A 6,130-nucleotide genomic window follows, 5' to 3' on the forward strand; every position below is an offset into this window, starting at 1 on the left:
AATTTCAACCACCAAGGATAATTGAAGAAATACCAAAACATTAAAACAAAATGATTTTTTTCAAAAAATCACACTTTAATCTTTGTTACTAATATGTGCAAATATAAGCTCATTTCTTAAGGACCTTTAATTAAATTGGAAGACTTTACTCCTAATCATAGAAGTCTTTATTTAAAAAGAATGTTTATAAATCTGTAATTATTTCTCCATGAAGCAAAAAACACAAGGACACTATCAATATAAAGAATATATTATTTTTATTCATTGAAGAGTATTTGACTTAATACATTTTTTCATAGCTGTCTTCAAATCCTGCTTCCTCAGACTGTAGATCAAGGACTTGAACCACACTCTAGAACAGGAAGATGAGCTATTTATGCTTTTTGGTACATATTTTTTGTCAGGTCCAATAGAGTCTTTAGACTTGTGTTTTATCTATATAAAGAAAATGGCTCCATAAGATATAATAACTACAGTTAGGTGGGCAGTACAATTGGAGAAAGCTTTGCATTTTCCTTTTATAGAAAGGATCCTTAGAATGGTGAAAGGATAAAAATATAGGAAACAAAAATAAACAGAACTGGAATGACTAGAAAAGTCACAGTTTCAACAACTATGTAAATCACATTGAATAGGATTTATGCCTGGTTATTTTGAGAACAATTGGAATTTCACATGTGAAGTAATTGATAGCATTGTTTCTATAAAAAAAATTAAATTGCAAGAGAGGTAAAATTTTAGTTGACAGCTTCTACTATCCAGGAACCTATTGCCACATAGGCAGCTTTATTCATGATGATGGGATATCTCAGGGGCTTGCAGATGGCTACATAATGGTCAATTGTCATCATACTTAAGAGGACACATTCAGTTGTTCTCATGCAAAGGGTAGACACATTTGTATAGTACAGCAAATAAATGGCTTTCTGTGGGGTGAGAAAGCTTTGTAGAATTATAGGGACAGAATAAATTGTGTAGCAAATGTACAGGAAGGAGCATATGAGTATGTGCAGGTGGGGTCATAGTTACCTATTGCCCAGAAGGATTACCAAGTACATTATTAGGATTAGCACAAATAAAATTTTCTCAAGTCTTGGATAAGTTTGGGTTCCAGGAAAACAAATTTTTTGATGTAGATGGTCTGATTCATTCCTTACATTTACTTCCTTCTATTTATTTCTTGTTTTCCACCTATAAGAATCCAGAGTAATAAACCATTCTTTTATTATCATAGGACTTTCATTTTGTACCATTAAATGCATTTGCCATATTTAAGTATATTTATTATGCAAAGATCAGTTTCTACTTTTGAACATAAAGACAACAGATAATTAAAGAAATGATTTTGTAGAATATCTGATTGAAATCAAGATATGGAACTTTTTTTTGGTTAAAAAATTGGGTTTAAAAATTTGGTTAAAAAATTGGGAAAGTAGTGGGTTCTGTCTCACTGCAGATTTTCAAGCATAGGTTAGTATGATGTGATGAAATGATGTGTGAAAAGAGGATGGCAAAATAATGCAGTTAGAAATCATAACTATGATTTCCATTCATCCTCTTTTCTTCTATACTTATTCTTCTCTTTATGTTTTGACCCTGACCTTTCTCTAAAGTTTGCTTTGATCACGACCACTGCCTTCCTTAATTTGCCTTCCCTTTTATCATGCTCCCCACCTCCTTCTTTTATCCCCCTTTCCCCCTACTTCTCTATTAGGTGAAAGGGATTTGTATATCTAGCTGATTATGTGTAGTTGTGTTCTCCTCTTTGAACCTATTTATATGAGAGGGAAGTGTAAGATATTTTTACTTCCATTGTAAAAGCTCTTCCTTTTGTATACCTTTTTATGCAAGATCATTTCCCTCATTCTCCCTTCTCCCAGGGTGCCTTTATTTCTTGCCCATACATTTCCTGATATGGGCATCCCAACATAATCAACTTACTCACATGCCCTCTATTTTTTAGAATCTTTCTAATTGCCCTAATTTTGATAAAGTTCTTAGAAATTACTTATATGACCATCCTGTATAGCAATGTAAGTGCTTTAACCTTACTGAATCCCATATGGTTTTCTTTTATGTTAACATTTTAATATTTTTCTTGAGTATTTTATTTTGTCCTAAATACTGATTGATTGAATGAATAGAATACTGGCATTAGATTTATGACTATTCTTGTTAAAAAATAAAAATTTCTTTTATGTAAATCTCTTATATAGGCCCATGTATAGCAAAACTATTGCCTATATTATGATGGGCTGACTACTGGGGATAGAAATATGTAAAAAAAATCCTTTCTCAGAAGTTTATTGTTTAGTTGAAGAGACAAAAAATAAATACTCCTGGAAAAAACAACTAATTCTGATAGTAGTGTGGATAACAATAATAGTCATAATAACATATTTATATAGTACACTGCCATTCTTTTCTACAATCCTAAAAATTATAGTTTTACAAATGGAACAATTGAGGCTCAGAGACTTGAAATGAAGGTGGTATAGTATGAGGGGGTAGATGAATGATGTAGAAATTCATGAAAAGATAGGTCACTGAGGATTATTTCAATAAATAACAATAGCTTATGTGTATATAGCATAAATGGCATAGCTATAAAGTGATTTCACATTCATTTTCTCATTTGATCACCTCAGCAGCCCCACAATAGTTACTGACAGCATTATTTCCATCATATGGATGAGGATAGTCAATAATTTGGCTTATGGTCACATAACTAAAGAGTTACAGAGCCTCAACTTAAGCCTAGATTTATTGAATTCATTCTGTAGTTTTCCTATTACATAACACTGTCTTATTATTTACCTTTATGTGTGTCATCCTTATTTATAGATATATGAGGGTAAAAAATCAGTGACCTTCCATGAATTAAGCGGTTTGGTTGATGAGCAGTCTTACTCAAAAACAAAATAGTAAGTGAGACGAATTCAGCTGGATGTAGTTGAGGTGGAGTGGTCTTCGATGTGAAAATCCCTGACATAGTTGAAATAGACTAGAGACAGTTTGAAAGTTGGAAAGACATGACTGGGGCTATAAAAGGTATGGTGAACTACACATTATATACTTATTGAGGAAGATGGAGAGTATCATGAATTTGAACAGGTGATAACAAAAAGAATCTGGACAAAATGGGCAGAAACTTAGAGGGTTGTGGATGACTGAGTGATGGTGACATATGAAGGATCTGCGAGTGGCACTAAAGAACAATGGGATTGTAGGACGAATGTTCCAAATCCTCCTCTTTTATCTATGTGTCAGGGAATGTGAGCTAGGATTGGAGAGGGTACTGTGAGATATATTTTCTTTGGAGAAATCTAGGTTTCAGTGAGCATCAGAAGATGAAGAGAAAAAAAAAGCTAACTAGAAGCAGGTAGATTGATTTTAGGATCCGAGGGTCCTAGAATTAGAGCTTGAACAAATGTTGGAGATTATTTAGTATTATTCCTACTTCTTACATATGAGGAAATTGAGACCTAGAGATTAAGCAACTTGCCCATGATTATACAGTAGTTCCAAAAGGATGGAATCCATGCTCAAATAATTCTTCTGATTCCAAATTTACTCATTTTTTCTGACTATTCTATATTATTATTAGCCTAAGTGAAAGCATCCTTAAAGTCAATATCATCCTACTTCTGTTTCTGGATCTTTTGTCAGTGTCCAGAACTTCTACTTTCTAACCACAACAAATGATTATTTTCTTCTTGGGTGAGTTCCATTTCAATTAGACTCGAGTAGAAAGATTTTATACGAATTGGGTCTGTGGGATATTGTCCCTGAAGCATCAGAAAGTATCAAAAACCTCATACTGCATTTCATTTTTCAAAAACTTTAAATTACTTCTGGGATTAAAACCTCTCCTTAAATCAACAAGGGATTTTAAAGGGATTTGACTTGTGAGCACTACAAATGATGCATTGGAGAATGAATCTAGAATCTGGAATATAGTGAAATACTGAAGAGAACAGGACTTTAGACTTAATTTTTTTCCTGTAGATTATTTGTGTTAAGAATGAGAGATAAGTATTGCTGAAAACTATGGTAGAGATATTTCTGATACTCAGATTTTATCTTGTTGATATTTCTTTATTTCAATGACTTACAGTGAATGAAGAGAGAAAATCAAATCCTACAAGAATGTAAAAATTTTAGATATCTTCTGCCATCCCATTTTAAACTTTCTATGTAATCACTCTATTTTTTAGTGTAACAATTAAAATAACTATCAAATTTCACCTGCATTGTCCTGATCACCATCTTGTATGCTGTGGGAAGCAATTGCTGATTCAGAATATTACATCAGCTGGAAGTTAAATCATATTTTGCTCCTGAATTAAGAAGGATCCTATATCCCTGACTTAGAGGTAAAAGGTATCATGTAGAACCTGCTTTCTTTGGAATAGAATTTTCTGAACTTAGATGCACAGGTACAGATCATTTGAAGTTAGTTGTTTGAGTCAGATCATTGCTAGTGTCAGGTCTATTAAATCTTTAATCTCTATTAAATATTCAAAGATATATATTAAATTTTTTGATCACTATTGTTACTTGTTTATATTGATCAAGTGTATGAAAGAAGGGAGATGACTACAATTCTTAAAGATTTTTAGAAAAATGTTAGTGTTGTCTTATGTTAATATTAAAAAAAGATTAATACTATCAGAGGGTCTCTCTTTTGAACAGAATATGGCACAGTAACTAGTAGAATTGGGAGGCAAGAAGACCTAAGCTTAAATCCTGCCTCAGACATCACTTGTATGATTCAGGGCAAATCACACTTCCTTGTGCCTCGGTTTTCTAATTTGTAGACTAGGATAATAATAGTATATATCTTAGGTGGTTGTTGAGAAGACCAAATGAGTTAACATATGCAAAGCTCTTTATAAATTCTAGTTTTCATTATCATTATTATTAATGAAAAATATTACTTGCAAGAACTCTTGTCCAATTAGTCCTTTAGCCCGGTCATAAACTAGAGGCAGTGATTATCATTTTTACTTATATAGCACTTTATGGTATATAAAATGTATGTACAATTATTAATTCATTGGAGTTTCACCAGAACTCTTAAAAGATTCATTTTAAAAATGTTACTTAAAAAAATCCTTTTTGCTTAATCTAAAACACACAGACAATAGATGGCATATGTTCTCTAACTTATATCAGTCCAGCAAACTACTCAATACATTATCAAGGCCAACAGAGTGTGGTGCATTCTATATCTATACCCTCCAATTCTACAAAGGAAGGACTGAAGTACTTGCTTTACTGACCAGATTTCTATAATTTCAATGTTTTTCAGTTCAGTTTTTAAAAATGAGATAGATTTTCCTTTTTTTTTTTTTTTTTTTTTTTTAGTCTTTTGGTTTTGTTTTAATAAATCTTGTTGCTTCACAGGGTCATTAGCTCCTATTTGATTCAGTTTAGTTTCCAAGGAATTTGTTGCTTGGGAAAAGTTGTGTATTTCTTTTGGCAAGTTTTGAAATATTTTTTCAATTTTTTCTTCCATGACTCTCATTTTTTCCTATTTTTTCCATTCTAGTACTCTCATTACATTAAAAAAATACCTCATTTTAAATTCTTTAAAACTTTTTTATTTCTTTCAGGAATTCTAGTTGAGTTGTCCTCAAGTGGTGTTTTTCTCTGTGATGTTGATTATAGATATTTTTGAATCATTCTCTTCTTGTATGTGTAATTTAGAGAGGTCCACGTGTGGTAAAAGCTATTGTTTGTGGTTTGAAGGTGAGGCAGCATAGCCTCTTCTCCCATTCCCATTTCATCAAAAAGACTTTTAATCCTGTCAGGAGGCTTTAATTTTCTTATGGGGAGGGGATATTGGGCTAAAATTCTCTCTGTTCCCTTAAATATTTTTAATCTATTGGATGTAATTAAGTTCAACCCACTTTTGATCACTCTGTCATTATTATAATTGGAGAAAAGAGGGACTCCAAGCTCTATACCCAAGATTTAATTTCTTTCCCACCAAATGCCAGTTCTAAAACGAGCATTTAGCAATGAGCAAAGAAAATCCAATTATCCAAATTGGTAACAAAATAGGAATCAGAGAATGTATATATAGGAGAACACATGCATATACATAGACACACACACACACACA

The 6,130-nt window shown here is 32.2% G+C and overlaps 1 pseudogene; it reads right to left on the reverse strand.

Annotated features, from left to right (window-relative positions):
• Positions 1–261: 261 nt before the first annotated feature.
• Positions 262–992, reverse strand: LOC116420473 (annotated as a pseudogene).
• Between the last annotated feature and the right edge of the window lie 5,138 nt (positions 993–6,130).

The sequence above is a fragment of the Sarcophilus harrisii genome, chromosome 1 (assembly GCF_902635505.1).
Source record: "Sarcophilus harrisii chromosome 1, mSarHar1.11, whole genome shotgun sequence".
Lineage (NCBI taxonomy): Eukaryota > Metazoa > Chordata > Mammalia > Dasyuromorphia > Dasyuridae > Sarcophilus > Sarcophilus harrisii.